The 14,418-nt window shown below is 43.0% G+C and overlaps 1 long non-coding RNA gene across 4 annotated transcripts in view; it reads left to right on the top strand.

Annotated features, from left to right (window-relative positions):
• LOC125127975 (uncharacterized) overlaps positions 1–11,116 on the top strand; it is a 37,051-nt gene extending 25,935 nt beyond the window's left edge. For all 4 annotated transcript variants that reach the window (XR_007135096.1, XR_007135094.1, XR_007135097.1 and 1 more), the window contains exons 4-5: positions 5,713–5,815; positions 11,013–11,116. This is a non-coding gene — a long non-coding RNA (uncharacterized LOC125127975). The remainder of the gene's footprint in view (positions 1–5,712; positions 5,816–11,012) is intronic.
• Positions 11,117–14,418: the final 3,302 nt, after the last annotated feature.

Genomic DNA, 14,418 nt, shown 5'->3' on the forward strand with positions numbered 1-14,418 from the left:
TCTAGGAATTGTTTTATATACTTCATGTAAGTAAAATAGTATTTACCTTCTTGTGTCTTTTTTTGTTTGTTTTTTTAGGCCCACACCCACAGCATATGGAGGTTCCCAGGCTAGGGGTCTGAATCAGAGCCATAATCACCAGCCTGTGCCACAGCCACAACCATGCCAGATCTGAGCCTCATCCATGATCTGCACCTCAGCTTGCGGCAATGCTGGATACTTTAACCCACTGAGCGAGGCCAGGGATCAAACCTGCATCCTCATGGATACTAGTTGGTTTTTTTTTTTTTTTTGGTCTTTTTGCCATTTCTTGGGCTGCTCCTGTGGCATATGGAGGTTCCCAGGCTAGGGGTCCAATCGGAGCTGTAGCCACCGGCCTACGCCAGAGCCACAGCACTACACCACTGAGCCATGATGGAAACTCCACTAGTTGGGTGCTTAACCTGTTGAGCCACAAGGGGAACTCTGATCTTCTTGTGCCTAGCTTATTCCACTTAGCAGACTGTCCTTAAGATTCATCCGTATGTATAACCTGATAGGATTTCCTTCTCTTTTAGGCTGAATGATATTCCATTTTGTGTATGTACCACATTTTGTTTATCTATTCATCTGTCAATATATTTCCTTTTAAAAAGTGCTTTGCTTAGGAGTTCCCTTTGTGGCCCAGTGGTTAACAAATCCAACTAGGAACCATGAGGTTGCGGGTTCGATCCCTGGCCTTGCTCAGTGGGTTAAGGACCCGGTTTTGCCGTGAGCTGTGGTGTAGGTTGCAGACGAGGCTTGGATCTCGCGTTGCTGTGGCTCTGGCGTAGGTCGATGGCTACAGCTCGGATTAGACCCCTAGCCCGGGAACCTCCATATGCCTCGGGAGTGGCCCTGGAAGTGGCAAAAAAAAAAAAAAAAAAAAAGTGCTTTGCTTCACCCTATAAATGAGAACTGGAAAAGTTGAATGTAAACATTTGGGGGGGATGGGGCAAGAGGAACAGGGGTTGGGGACGGGTTAAATGGTATTTCTAAACTTTACAACAGTGGCATCTTTTTTTTCTAGTGAATGATGCATAGTTTTATGTCTTGGATTTTTGTATTTGAGATTTTTCTCTTTTTTTTGTCTTTTGAGGGCTACACCTGCACCATATGGAGATTCCCAGGCTAGGGGTCTAATTGGATCTGTGACTGTGACCTACACCACAGCTCACGGCAATGCCATATCCTTAACCCACTGAGCGAGGCCAGGGGTTGAACCCGAAACCTCATGGTTCCTAGTCGGATTCATTAACCACTGAGCCACGACGGGAACTCCGAGATTTTTCTTGAAGTGAAAAATATCTCCTAAGAATAGATCCAGGAAAGGGAAGACTGAAATTGAGGATACCTGTGTACTGTTTGTCTAACTTCATTCACCCTGACATTTGTTGTACTAGCACCTCTCTTGCATTAGAAATCTTAGAGCTCTTTCTTCCTTTTATTGAATTTAATTTACAATATTATATTAGTTTCAGGTAAACAGCATAGAGGTTCAGTATTTTTGCAGCTCATACATCATTATAAGTTATTACGAGATAATGGCTATAATTCTCTCTGCTATGCAATATATCCTTGTTGCTTGTGTATTTTATATATAATAGTTTGTTAATCCCTAATTTGTCCCTCTCCCCTTTAGTAACTAGATTGTCTTCTTTGTCTGTGAATCTGTTTCTGTTTTACACATACATCTTTCTTCCTTTCTTCCTTTCTTCCTCCCTTCCTTCCTTTTCTGTCTGTCTTTTTTTTAAGGTGCGGCCCATGGAAGTTCCCAGACTGGGTGGGGGTCAAATTGGAGTTGTAGCCATCGACCTATGGCATAGCCACAACCAGCAGTGTGGGTTCCGAGCCGTGTCTGCAACCTGCAACATAGCTCACGGCAACGCCAGATCCTTTAACCCACTGAGTAAGGCTAGGGATCAGTCCCGCATTTTCATGGATACTAGTTGGGTTCGTTACCACTGAGCACAATGGGAAATCCACTTACACATTTTTCTTTTTCTTGTCTTTCTGTTTTTTGAGGGCTGCGTCCATGGCATATGGAGGTTCCCAGGCTAGGGGTCTAATCAGAGCTGTAGCCGCCGGCCTATGCCAGAGCCAGAGCAATGCCAGATCCGAGCTTCGTCTGTGACCTGCACCACAGCTCACGGTAACGCCGGATCCTTAGCCCACTGAGCAAGGCCAGGGACCGTACCCGCAACCTCATGGTTCCTAGTCGGATTCGTTAACCACTGCACCACGACGGGAACTCCTCTTTTTTTTTTTAATTTATTTTATTTTTAAAATTATTACCCCATACAGTTTTTTTTTTTTCTACTCTACAGCATGGTGACCCAGTTACACATACATGTACACATTCTATTTTATCACATTATCATGCTCCATCATAAGTGACTAGTCATAGTTCCCAGTGCTACACAGCAGGATCTCATTGCTAATCCATTCCAAAGGCAATAGTTTGCATCCATTAAACCCAAGCTCCCAATCTACCCAGCTCCCTCCCCCTTCCTCTTGGCACACACAAGTCTATTCTCCAAGTCCTTGATTTTCTTTTCTGTGGAAAGGTTCATTTTTGCCGTATATTATATTCCAGATATAAGTGATATCATACGGTATTTGTCTCTTTCTGACTGACTTCACTCAGTATGAGAGTCTCTAGTTCTGTCCATGTTGCTGCAAGTGGCATTATTTTGTTCTTTTTTATGGCTAAGTAGTATTCCATTGTACTTACACATTTTTCAATAACATGTTTCTCGTGTGTTGATTTTGTCTTCCTAAATAGAGTATATCTTGAAGGCAGGAGGCATGTCTTATGATTATATCCTGTAGTGATGAGCATAATAGTAGTTGCTCCATAACTACGTATTCAAGGAAGAGGAGAAGTTTAGAAAGAGACTCCTCTGCTGAAGAGATGACTGCTTTTTTTTCCCCCCTGGTTGCACTTGCAGCATATGGAAATTCCTGGGCCAGAGATCAAATCTGAGCCAAAGCTGTGACCTGTGGCAATGCCAGATTCTTAACCCGCTGTACCACAGCAGGAACTCCAAGAGAGAATTGCTTTGGTTTTTCTTTTCTTTTCTCTCTCTCTCTCTCTCTTTTTTTTTTAAGGGCTGCACCCTTGGCATATAGAGGTTCCTAGGCTACAGGTCGAATCAGAGCTACAGCTGCTGGCCTATGCAACAGCCACAGCAACACCAGATCCGAGCTGTGACGGCGACCTACACCACAGCTCACGGCAACGCCGGATCCTTAGCCCACTGAGTGAGGCCAGGAATCAAACCCGCAACCTCGTGGTTCCTGTTGGATTTGTTAACCACTGCACCATGATGGGAAGTCCTGGTTTTTCTGATTTACTCATCTGTTCTTTACTGGTGAAGAATTTCTTCCACTTGCAGACTAAGTGTGTTGGAGAATGTGTATGTGTGTCTGTGTGTGTGTGATATTCCCTGCTGAAAGCCCAGGAAAGAGAGCAGAAGCTGGAATAGGGCCTTGAGGCTGTGTCCTGACAGTACATGGTGAAACTTATGCGTTGTAACCTTGCAGAGAATCTCAGATTTCTATCTTCTATCTGATTTCAAGCTTGGGTATTCAACTGTCAGCAGGGCAACTGGACCTGTATGTGCCTTAGGCTTCTTAAATTTAGTAGCACATAGTATGAATGTTTGATAAAAATAATCTCTCATTTTTGGTGTAAATATATGAAGGCTCTTAACATTGGGCATGGCATATAGTAGGTATTCACCAGGTGACAGAGTATTTGAGAAATATTATGAAATAGTCAAATCTTTTCTCTAGATCCCCTGCCTCTACTTGTGTGCCTCCACTCCTATCATCAGGCTCAAGAAAGAGGAAATAGTAACATGGAGTCCACCTTTAGGAAGTTGCCAATTTTTTGTTTGTGGCTTTATGCTCAAGCAAGGAATGTAATCTGCTCCCACATGTTTGAAAGCAAATATATTTAGATCCTGTTCACTCAAAATTTCATTCTAGCTAAAAATGTTCTAATCATATTAACATGGCTAATCACCTTGGGTGACTTTCTAGGTAGGGACCTACACTGAGAATCTTAGGAAGTCTGAATCTCTAGGGTAGTTGTGGCACAGGCTGAATAGCTTGTTGGGTGTAGGCATGGAGTGAGGGATGAGGTAGGGGGCAGAAAGGGCTCAGCTCTGTCATTTTCTGCTTATAGGAAGATAGAGGCACTTGTGTGCCAGGGGCATTGTTCTGGCCTGCTGTGGCTTGTACACCTCCCTGTGAATGAGTCAGTCTTGCTCCTGGGTACCCTACAAGGCATTTGGGGTTTAGCAAGTGGTATAATAGGAAATCTAAATTAGCCTTGCTTCAAATCTTACTGATCTGTAGGGGGAAAATATGCCTCCCAGGATGTTTCTCATGTGCTGAAGTGAGGGGAATCCCATCCAGATCTGTGGGTCTTTCCCGCCGTACTTCTTATACCCACTTAGCTTAAACTTTTATCCCTTTCACCCTATGACTGGCTTCTGGGACGAGCAGGGGAAAGGGTGAGGGAGTATGGGGAGAGTTAAAGAACTTGTGGGGAGTGTATGGATTTGCTGCTGTCTTGAAATCCTTTCTGGAACAAGTGTAGGTGTGGGGAGGAGAATGAGTGAGTGGATGGAAGAACAAACACGTGCTGCCGGTACCACTTAGCTGCCAGTCAGCCTGGACCCTTGCTTGGTGTTATCAGTCTCTTTCTGTGTTGTTCCTCTTTCCCGGTTAAAGCATAAGCAGGTACATTCATGTAATTTCATATCAATGGAATCATACTTTACTACCGTTATTATTCTTTAATCCTGTTTTGTAGTATTTTTCACTTTTATCCTAGCTTCATTGAGGTATAATTGATTTATAACACTGTGTTAGTTTAAGGTATACAATGTGATTTGATATACATATATTGTTAATTGATTATCACAATATAGTTAACACATCTATCACCTCACATAGTTAATCTATTTTTTGTGTGTGGTGAGAATCCATTTTCATTTGATTATGTGTTGTGGACATCTTTTCATGTCAGTGAATATAGAATAAGTGGCTGAATTGTATTTCCATGTGTGGATATACCGTAGTGCATTTTGTTCTCTAGTATTTAATCTGCCTCATCTCTAATCAGTGATGCCTTCCCTGACCTTTTTACAGTTGTAACAACCTCCTTTCCCTTCCTATCTCCCTTTTCTCCATTTTTTTTATAGCATTTAGCCCCACTTATTGTACTACATATTTTTGTTTATTGCCTAACACCCTCCATTAGAATGTAGGCTTCATCAAAATAAGGATTTTGTTTTTTTTTAAATCCAGTGCTTTCTACCTAGAGCTTAGACCAGTTCTTGGTACACAGGTGGTGCTCAATAAGTATTTGTTGAATGAATGAATTTGTTGGATTTTTGGTGTGCCTATTGGGTTTTTTATTTGTAATATTTTTGTTATTTACATTCTGCGGTAAACACCTTGGTATATAATCTTTATACATTTGTCAGCATATCTCCTCAGGACAAATTCTAGGAAATGGAATGGCTAAGTTAAAGAATATACAGAGTTAAAATGTTGATTCATGGGGTCAAACACCCTTCAAAATGTTAACTTACACCAACAGCATGTGAGGTTGCCTGTTTCTTCATATCATCAGTAACACTGGCTTGTGTGTTTTTTCCCGTCTTCCCCATCTGACAGGTGAAATGTGATCTTGTCAGTGTAATATGGAAGTGGAGATTGACTCTGGAGCTAGCCTGATGGGGCCTGAATTCTGACTCAGCCACTTACTATATGACCTTGGGTAAGTCATTTAACTTCTTTGTCCCTTAGGTTCATCTTTGGCAAAGTAGGGATGATGATAGCACCTGTTTCATAAGAAATAAATCAGTTAATTCAAGTAAAATGCTTTGAATAGTAACTGAGACGTGGCACTCAGTAAATGTGACTTAATTTACATTTCTTTGAATATTAAAGATTAGACATCTTTTCAGTTATTTTTGACAGCTCTATATATTTTTTGAATCACTCATTCATGTCATGTCCTTCACACATTTTCCCAGTAATATTTTCGTTAATAATTTGAAAGAGCTGAAGTTGACTGTTGTGTATGGTGCAGAATTGTTTCCAGTTTGTCATTTGTTTTTCAACTTTATTTATGCAATTTTTAATTTATCTGCAAGTTTGACATTTTTAGGTAGTTAAGATAATCTTTTGCCTTATAGTTTTTTTTGCTACTAGACCAGTGTTAAGAAAAAGCATGTTTCCTTACCTCAAGATTATAAAAACAGTTACTTACTCTCTTTGAATTCTTTGGGTGTGTATTTTTAAATCTTTAAATTTAAACCTGAAAGTTATTTTAATATGAAGATCTGGGTCTATTTCTTTTCAGTAGTGTCCTAAATGCCTTCATTGAAGGAGCAAGAGCAGATGCCTTTAATCTGGTCTTCCCTCCCCTAATTTGAAAGTAAGCTGTGCTAGTGATAGCAAGTCGCAGATCTCCATTTTAGAGTGTAAATTTAAATGAATTTAATGTTTGGATTCAGTCAGTAGCCATTCATTTGCTAAATTGAGGAATAAATGTGCTTTGTAAGGCAGCTTGGGATCAGAACTCACAGTTAACTCTAAGTGATGAAGCTGCTGTGCTCACTGTGCAGTTTCTCTGCTGTATCTGGAAGCTCCTCCTAAGTGGATCCTAATTTGGAGACTCTTTGAAGGGGCCATTGTTTGGAATGATAAATTCTGTGCTGTTCGAAAAACAAATTAAGTGACTGTATCAGATATTTCCTCACTCCAGCCTAGGTGTATTGATAGGGTATTGGTAGGGGTATTGAATGGTAATAAACCCATTGTTCTAGCTCTGCCCTTATTTGCTCTTTTTGTGTCCCATCCAGTTTCTTGCTTCTGACTCAAGGTAGAGAGGATGATTCTTTTTTTTTTTTTGCCATTTCTTGGGCCGCTCCCATGGCATATGGAGGTTCCCAGGCTAGGGGTCTAATCAGAGCTGTAGCTGCCGGCCCACACCAGAGCCACAGCAATGTGGGATCTGAGCCGTGTCTGCAACCTACACCGCAGCTCACAGCAACGCTGGATCCTTAACCCACTGAGCAAGACCAGGGATTGAACCCACAACCTCATGGTTCCTAGTCAGATTTTTTAACCACTGAGCCACGACAGGAACTCTGAGAGGATGATTCTTACGTGACAGAGCGTCCACATATCCCATGCAGTTACTATCTGCCGGAGATAATGAAGAAAGCTCACTTATACATGGCATATATTATCTACCAGGAACTGTTCTAAGCACCTTACATATAAACTCTTTATGTGATAGGTGCTCTGTATTGGGTTGCACAGTGTCCTCCTAAAAATTCACATCTGTCCAGATCCTATGAACGTGATTTTATTTGGAAATAGGGTCTTTGTAAGATGTAATCAAGTTATGGTGATCAAATTGTACTGAATTAGGATGGGCCCTAATCCAGTGTTTGGTGTTCTTACAAGAAGAGGGAGACACAAACAGAGGGAAGACAACCATGTAAGGATGGAGGCAGAGATTAGAGATATGCTGCCACAAACAAAGAATGGCAGGGATTACTGGCAACCACTGGAAGCTGGAAGAGGCAAGGAAGGATTCTTCTGTAGATCCTTCAGAGGGATGGCCCTGCTGACATCTGTATTTTGGACTCCTAGCCTCCAGAACTGTGATAGAATAAATTAAAGCAGACATGCCTTTCAGAGGGCTTCTGGCTTTAATCTGATCATTTTAGTGGATGTCTTCCTGCCCCCACCCCTCCAGGTGAAATTAGGCTTTTTTTTTTTTTTTTTTTTTGCTTTTCAAGGTACACCTGCAGCATATGGAAATTCCTGGGCTAGGGGTCAAATTAGAGCTACATCTGCATGCCTGTGCCACAGCCATAGCAACGTGAGATCCCCCACCCACTGAGGGAGGCCAAGGATTGAATCTGCATCCTCATGGATATTAGTCAGATTTGTTTCCGCTGCACCACAGTGGGAACTCCAGGTTTTTTTTTCATTACCTTGCAATATTAGAGAAGTGTCAATGACAGTTCAGGGGAGCGTCACCCAGCTTTTTCTGACAATCGTTTTTATGCTTCCCAATTCTGACCTGCTATATTTCCTAGAATTCCTGTCGGTAGACAACTCAAGTCTTAGTTTTCTTTGGAGCTTTCAGGATCTCACACATAGCTCACATGGCATATATCACACAGTTCATGGCTGTGAGCAGAGAAGGAGCAGCTTCCTGGTAGTACTGGCTATGAGTGCCCTGGTCACTTGTTTTTGGTTAACTCAACCCACCACAGTGGCTCTCCCCCATGCCAAAGGTAATGGGAGGATAAGAGCATTATCTGACCCAGCCCATATTCCTGAACAGCACCTTGTCTGCCCATGGTCTCTTCTCCTGGCATCCCAGAAGAGGTTTCCTCTCTCTGTATCCCATTGCTGGCTACAGAATCTTGCCTATTTTCCAGTATAGACTTTTTGCTTTGAATCCTGATCTTATTTTCAGCATCTCTCTCTGGACTGTGGGCTTTGGGAACCTCAGGAACCATATCTGTTTTGTTTGCTTCTGTATCCCAGGACTGAATAAAGACTTGGCACTTGTTAGCCCCTAAAAATGAAGAAATAAATAGTGACCTTGAAGTTTTGGAATCCTAGGTTTCCTTGTTTACTGCTTAAGCCAAGGATTAAAAACTTTGACGCCTAAGCAATAGAAAGATTATGACGTCCCTCATAATTTTAGCCCTCAGTATATATCTCAAAAACAATATTAAGCATTCAATATAAGGAAATCTAGCAAAGTGTAATATAAAATAAAACCTTTTTTTTCCCCCACACCCTGTGGCATGGTGAAGTTATTGGACCAGGGATCAGACCTGTACCACAGCAGCGACAATGCCAGATCCTTAACCGCTAGGCCACCGGAGAACTCCAAAACATTTTGTTATTGTCTCTACTTTACCAGTCTCCCTGAGCGCATGCTTTTGGATAATCTGCCTAGATCAGCCCCTCCTTCACCTTGGATTTCACCTTCATTTCCTCCTAACTCCACCTGCTGAAGCTGCTAGCCAGCCCCTTTCACCCCCCCTCCCCAGTGGTGTCCAGACCGTTCCTGAGAGCCCAGTCTGGGCTAGTGCCCCAGGCTCTCTGAGGGCTTGCTAGGAAAGCCGAGTAGAGCATGTATGCTGCTGAAGAGTTCTTCACAGTGAGAACTTCCATGGTGAATTGTGGTTGATAGTCAGCATAGCATATTGTGCAAGTGATTACATTTAGGCTATTTTTAGTCACTGTAGTCTGCTTCCATGATCCTGGATAGGGCTGCACCTGCCACATATGGAGCCTCCCAGGCTAGGGGTTGAATTGGAGCTGTAGCTGCCAGCCTACACCATAGACACAGCAATGCCAGATCTGAGCTGCATCGGTGACCTATACCACAGCTCACGGCAATGCCAGATCCTTAACCAACTGAGCAAGGCCAGGGTCGAACCCAAAACCTCATGATTACAAGTCGGATTCATTTCCTCTGGGCCACAACAGAAACTCCTAGGTGGGCCTTATTGAAACCATTCAGAGAAGGAAGGTGTGATTCTGGAAGCAGAGCCCAGACCTCCAATAGGCTATTCCAAGGCTATGACTATAATCAAATCCTGTTGTTGCTCCATTCCAAAGAGTTTAAAATAGTGTTGGAAACCTGTAAGGAAAAAAAGCACCACCATAACTTCTTGGCTTAGGAAGTAATGTGTGCTGGCCAGAGCAGAAGGGGTATCCCAAGGCTCCCAAGTTCTGTTCTGGACTTGTTGATCTGAGGTGTGACGGTCAGCAATCTGAGATGATATCCTGTAGCTCTGATGGTGTCTCCTCTTCAGCGCAGAGTCTGTGCTTGCAGGAAAAGAGGCCAACCTACTGGTCCCCTCTTCTCTTGGAGTATCTTATCATTAGAGGTCCTTCCTTTCTTTTCTTTCTTTTTTTTTTTGTCTTTTGCCTTTCTAGGGCTGCACCCGCGGCATATGGAGGTTCCCAGGCTAGGGGTCAAATCAGAGCTGTAGCCTCAGGCCTATGCCACAGCCACAGCCACAGCAACGTGGGATCCGAGCCACATCTGTGACCTACACCACAGCTCATGGCAACACCGGATCCTTAACCCACTGAGCGAGGCCAGGGATCGAACCCGCCACCTCATGGTTCCTAGTTGGATTTGTTAACCACTGAGCCATGATGGGAACTCCAGATGTCCTTCCTTTCATTTGAATTTTCATGCCTTTTTTTTTTTAAATAGAGAAACAGCTCCCACAGAGTTAATAACACGATCCCAACAATATCATCCACTTTTTACTTGAGTTCATTTTATTAGAATTGCTTTCCTTTTATCAGTGTGATTATATCAGCTCTTCTAAAGGATGAATACTTTGATAAGCTTAGGAAAAGGAAAGGATAGTTTGTGTGGGGCACACACCTTGGATAGCCAGAGAGTAACATAAGGGCACCAGGGACATGCTGAGCTAGATTGGGAAGAAAAAACTTACATCTCTGGAGAACCAGGCATATATACAGATATTTTTGTGTATTTTCTTATTTAATTATCATAATACAAATCAATAAAGTATCATCTCCATTTTTGTGCTGGGGCAAGCTGAAAGTCAAAGAAGCTATGTAACTTGTCCAAGGTCAGACAGCTAATAAAAGGCTGAGTTAGGATTTATTTCTCCTCAGGTCTGTCCAGTTCCACAGTTCATGCTGTTTCCGTGGAGCTCTTCTGTCTCTGACAAGATTTTGGAAAGGAGGGTCAGGAAAGAAGAAAAAATGGGGAACTGCCATCTTTCTCTACCTTACAGTTTTGTTTGTTGAGATGTGTTTAGCCACAGCATCCTTTTTGTAGAATTCTAGGTTTTATGTATAGAGACACTGCAACAACATATGTAGGGAAGATACCAGTTGACTATAGAGGATGTTTAATAAAAGTCTTTGTTCTTTGCTTCTAGGTATTCATAGCAGTGTAACCCACAATGTGAGAACACCATTGGTAACTCTGATGTACTGTTTACGACGCCTAATCCTATTATCCAAATAAAATCTGTTGATGTTCTCCAGGGGAGTAAGCTGTGATGGGGACAGAGGTGAGAGTGCAGTGTGGCCTTACTGCATGTACTGGGAGCTAATGGCACCTGTTATGTGACTGTTACAGTGAATTATTACTGAGTAAACAAGAGGTATCTCTCTTTTGCCTTTCCACGTAAGACCAGATGGTGGTGAGGATTGACCCATATCCAAGAGATCCTGGCCTCTGGGCTGAGAGAGGAGACTGCTTAAGGATGTTAGGTGATGAAATAAGAAGAGACAGGCCTGGTCTATCAAGTGGTATAATTTCAGGGGGCACAAAGAATATGTCCTGCCCTCAAAGATTTGCGTTAACCATATGCTGTTGCTTGGAATTCCACAACTGAAAATTTTTTCCCTTGATTTAAGTCTTTTGAGACCCTATGAAAATTGAAGACTCCAGGAAAGAGTTTGATTGTGAAGCATTTTGCTCATGTGAGTAGAAGTATAAATGAATTTATGAGATTGATTTCTGAGAACTAGACTAAGGCAGGGACAGAGAGGAGAAAGCATTGTGCCTCTAGTCATAGGGATAGGAAGGAGACACCAATGAATTTGAGATAAAGGGCCTGAAAAGAAAAGTTGAGCCCCTAAAGAAACACTTTGTTTTCTTCACAGTTTTGCCTGAGTAAAGATAAGGAGCTGAGAGTGGTGGGGATGGAGGCTCTTGAACTCAAGAGAGGGTGCTGAGGAGTTCCCATTGTGGTATAGTGGAACGAATTCAACTAGGAACCATGAAATTGTGGGTTCGATCCCTGGCCTCACTCAGTGGGTTAAGGATCTGGTGTTGCCGTGAGCTTCGGTGTAGGTCACAGACGAGGCTCGGATCTGGTGTTGCTGTGGCTCTGGTGTAGGCCAGCAGCTGTAGCTCTGATTCAACTCCTAGTCTGGGAACCTCTATATGCCTTGGGTGTGGCCCTAAAAATAGCAAAAAGGGGAGGGGATGCTGAGGAGAGAGATTTCCTACTAGTGTGATGGATATGCAGTCATGGTGTTGTCTGGAGAACAGCTGACAGGCAGAATGTAATAAGGAGTGTAGGACCTTGGAGTGTGGTTTGCTGTGATATTCTCAGACAAGACCGTCACAGATCTTAGGAAGCAGGAGGCAGCTTCCCAGAAATGATGTAGAATAGTGGCGCAAAAAAGGCCACCGATGACAACATGGGCAGGGTACTTCCTCAGGGGCCACTGGTCATGGGCAACTTCTGGTCTTGATTTCCCAATGAGCTATGCTGAGGAGGGCTTTACCGGAAAGTAAAACCACGTCCAATGCAGTGACAAAGCCCTTGGGGTATCCATACAAAGGTGTAGTTCCCTCTTGTTCGCTGACTTTATGGAGCCACAATAACTAAGCCAGAGGTGCCAGCAGGCAGCTGGCCTGTGAGATCAGATCTGACCTGTGAGTCAGATCTTCAACTTTTTTGGATTGAGTTCATTCCTGGTTGACTGTTCATCTTTCATTTACCAGTGCCCTCAAACTGCTTTTGTGATCTGAATTCTCACATCTTTTCCTCCCCCAGGGAGTCTTTAATAGAGACAACTCAAATCTCAGTGCCTTTCCCAGCTCCTCAAAGTTGTGTTAATGGGTACCCATAACCCTTAGGCTTCACCTTCTGTTCTGTCCACATTTCTGCCCTAAGTCCAAAGCATTTCCTTTTGTATCAGGCTTTTAGATTCATTCAGGCCTCTGATGTTCTTACTTATTCTAGCATATTTCCCTAGAGGATTACCCGAGCACTTGGTCTCCACCCCTCACCTTCAAAAGTTTGACAGAGTCTGGACCTCCTTCCTTACTGGAATCAGCACAGTTCTTTGGAGGTTTCTGTTTTTTTTTGTTTTGTGACTGTACCCGCAGCATGTGAAAGTTCTGGAGCCAGGGATTGAACCTGTGTCCTAGTGACTTGAGCCACAGTAGTGACAGTGCTGGAACTTTACCTCTTGAGTTACAAAGGAATTCTGGGAAATTTCTGGATGTACTGTACCCCCTCCTCTCTCCAGCTAAATCAGCCTTATACACAAAATGTAGTGATGTAGCTGGATCTGTTAATCACCAGGACTTTGGAGCCTGTGCCCCCAGGAGGGAGGGACTCCTCCTGGGCACCACCCTGGGTAAAAACTCTGTCCATTAGTCTCTGCATCTCCTCCATCTCACCTTTATTTTGGCTTTTACCTTAGGGGCTCAAGCTCTGTCCAATTGTCCTGTCTGAACCCCCTAACTCTGTACAGAACTATAACCCTGAGGTCAGCCCCTTACAAGGGGCTGTGACCTTTGCTTTCCGGCCCCTTTCAGGCCAGGTCCCTTCTCTGATACTAGAGCCTTTTCTTACAGCCAGGCTTCAGTAGGTAGAGTCTTGCCCATGTGCTGACCTTCCAGTGTTGACCACCTTGAACTCTTCCTAGTACTCTTTGCGCTAATTGGATGTTTTGCTTGTCTGTCTAGCTATGCTTCTGGAACAAGGCTCTTAGGCTTAGTCAAGCCCTTATCCTGAATTTCATGTTAGCTCTCCAACTGCCTTTGCCTCAAAAAGAGCTTTTAATATACATTTATAAAGCTCTAAAAGGGAGATAGAGAATATAACATTTTCTAGACTTACTTAACTGGAGAATCATTTTTTTTTTGGCTGAAGAAATATTTATTAAAATCTCACAGAATATGGTGTTTGGTGGAACACAGTTTTGAGAAGCACACAAGGCTTTATCTCAAAGGAATGGTCATCAAATGGAGAAGTTTCAGGTGAAGATAATGTGACAATGAAAAAAATTCTTTGGGGGAAGGAAATCTCTCCTGCTGCCCTTTATTCAACAGATGCCCACTGAGCACTTGCTATTTACGTCTCTCTGCTGGAGTCAGACCATGTGTTTACTTACTGGGTGTCTGCATAAGGCCAGCCCTGATCTGGAGTGGAGCACAAGGTAGGGAAGGAGGTAGGGATTCTCCATTCTTACTCCCCTGTTTAGATCCTCTTCCCTTTTCCTCCACTTGAAACAGGAAATGATGAATAGGGTGATGCCATCATGGCCACAGACATCATCAGCTTCTGGATCCAAGGAAGAAGGACTTTGAGGCTTCTTTATCCAGGTTTGACCTCTTCCAGGATTTCTCAAGCAATTTTGAGCACCCCATCTCTCCCATTCTGGGACTATTCATCTCAGCATTAGTCTCAAATCTCACTGCTAGTTCAGGATTTCGATTTACCATATGAGCATCAATGCCAAGTGGCACGGAGCTCATTCTTATGGAATGGGTATGACATAAATTTTCTACTTTGCCAATGAAATACCTCTTCTTAC

The sequence above is a fragment of the Phacochoerus africanus genome, chromosome 5 (genome assembly GCF_016906955.1).
Source record: "Phacochoerus africanus isolate WHEZ1 chromosome 5, ROS_Pafr_v1, whole genome shotgun sequence".
Classification (NCBI taxonomy): Eukaryota; Metazoa; Chordata; class Mammalia; order Artiodactyla; family Suidae; genus Phacochoerus; species Phacochoerus africanus.